General features: G+C 48.0%; 1 non-coding gene across 1 annotated transcript; it reads right to left on the minus strand.

Annotated features, from left to right (window-relative positions):
• Window positions 1-1,539: 1,539 nt before the first annotated feature.
• On the minus strand, window positions 1,540-1,694 carry LOC143176584 (5.8S ribosomal RNA). The gene has a single exon (XR_013001113.1). It is a non-coding gene; the product is annotated as a 5.8S ribosomal RNA (ribosomal RNA).
• Window positions 1,695-2,464: the final 770 nt, after the last annotated feature.

The raw sequence follows: 2,464 nt of genomic DNA on the forward strand, positions 1-2,464 counted from the left end.
TATTCCGGCGGACGGGACGCGACGTTCGAAAGCCTCGCCAAAGAGGAGCTCCTGCCTCTTCCTCTCTCTTTTCTACGAGAAAAGATAAACGTATTTTACGGGGATACGGAAACGTTACCACGTGGTGTCACACACGATCGTCCGTCTCTTCTCTATAGCAGAAACCGATAAAAATACACCTCCCGAAAGAGAGTATATGGTGATTCTTTTTATATATATATATTTCGAAATACAACTGAACGTGGCGGAAGCGCACGGTGGTGGTCCAGCGAGGACACGCGACGACGGGGAATAAGAACTATTCGACCCGTTACGAATACGCATGCTCGTCCCGCACGATTTTAACACACACCGTGTTTTTCTCCAGTCGTCAAAGCGTTCGTGCGTCGAATTCGAAAAATAAAAAAAAAAGAAAAACACCTTTTCTCTCTCTCGGGGTAAAAGAGTCGATGTGTATTGTGTATAAAGGTTCTGCGAGAAGTCTCGTTTTGACGTGTGTTCCGCCGATAACGACGATCCTCCGAAACGGGGATACAGAAACGTTACACCTCACAACACGATCTCCGTCTCTTCTCTATAGCAGAAACCGATAAAAATACACCTCCCGAAAGAGAGTATATGGTGATTCTTTTTATATATATATATTTCGAAATTCAACTGAACGTGGCGGAAGCGCACGGTGGTGGTCCAGCGAGGACACGCGACGACGGGGAATAAGAACTATTCGACCCGTTACGAATACGCATGCTCGTCCCGCACGATTTTAACACACACCGTGTTTTTCTCCAGTCGTCAAAGCGTTCGTGCGTCGAATTCGAAAAATAAAAAAAAGAAATACACCTTTTCTCTCTCTCTCGGGGTAAAAAGAGTCGATGTGTATTGTGTATAAAGGTTCTGCTGCGAGAAGTCTCGTTTTGCCGTGTGTTTCGGTAACGACGATCCTCCGAAACGTACATCTCATTCGTAAGAGAGGAAGAAAACAATCTCCCTGGGGCCAGTCGGTAATATACCGACATACGACGTGTCGTGCACATCCGTCTCACGCACGGTATACAAAATATGAATAAAACGTGTGTAGTCTCTCTCTCTCGACTTCTTAATATTTTCTTTCACCTCTGACGCATCATTTCAGGTGACGTCGGGAGCGCGGGAAAAAAAATTTTTCTAAACACACGAAACCGTTCATCTCACGAACAGCCGAAAAAGTTGTCGCTCAGATCCATATCGCAGTGGAGCGGTATCCGCGGGCGGTCGTAATTGAACGACGCACGACGCCGCGAACACTCACGCGAGTCCATACAAACGATTCCGATCGTTTTGCAACAACTAGAACGTACACTGTCCGTGAAATTCACAGAATTTTCGCGTGTCCGCGACAAACGCCGACGAGACACCCATCGTTCGCTCGTACGTAGCATCCTTCTCTTAACCCGACTCAGAGACGTTCTTTGCGCCCTTCGGTAAAAAAACGTTCGATCCGAAGAGGTGAACGACGGCGGGGATTTGACAGAGCTACGCAAGCAGTGTATGGTACGTAAACGACCCTCAGCCAGGCGTGGTCCAGGAATTGTATCCGTGGACCGCAATGTGCGTTCGAAATGTCGATGTTCATGTGTCCTGCAGTTCACACGTTGACGCGCAATTAGCTGCGTTCTTCATCGACCCACGAGCCAAGTGATCCACCGTTCAGGGTAATCGTATAAATTTTATATTTCACATATATAATTTTATTCTCACTTGTTCGACCTAATATCTCTCTTCTTTCAAAGAGAAGATAAAAGTTGATACCTGAATCTCCGACCAGCGCGCGAAGGAGATTCAGGCGTCGCCTTGGAGACGACACCGAAGCCTTTCGAGACGAAAAACGTTCAAGTAATATGTATATATTTCTCGACGTTCCGGGCGTATAGTGCATTCAAAAACCCGCGAAAGACGCAGAAGACTCGCACGCGTGGAAACGACGGGGATATATTTTGTATCCTACCCGATACTGAATCCATCGCGTGCAGTCGACCCTCGCGTTCTTCCGATCAGACGCATCTATTGTTGCGCGCATGTTTTCGCGTCGCATCGCGCGAAACGTTGCACGAATCGTACCGATCGATCGATTGAAAGCAAATAATGAAAAAAGACTTCACAGCTGGCTCTTTGCCGGTCATTCGTCCCATGTTATCTCTTGCCGCGAAATTGGCGCGCAAGAGTTGGGTGTCAGACGCGCGGCTTTAAAACGAGCTTCACGGCCGGTCCCTTCGTTACCGCTTTCGTTCTTTCTCTCGGAACGACCATGAACGAACACGACGAGCGACGCTACGGCATACACACGTCCACGGATTCGATTAAAAAAACAGACTTCACAGCTGGCTCTTTGCCGGTCATTCGTCCCATATTATCTCTTGCCGCGAAATTGGCGCGCAAGAGTTGGGTGTCAGACGCACGGCTTTAAAACGAGCTTCACGGCCGGTCC

This window comes from Nomia melanderi, unplaced genomic scaffold, assembly GCF_051020985.1.
Source record: "Nomia melanderi isolate GNS246 unplaced genomic scaffold, iyNomMela1 scaffold0647, whole genome shotgun sequence".
In the NCBI taxonomy this organism is placed as follows: Eukaryota; Metazoa; Arthropoda; class Insecta; order Hymenoptera; family Halictidae; genus Nomia; species Nomia melanderi.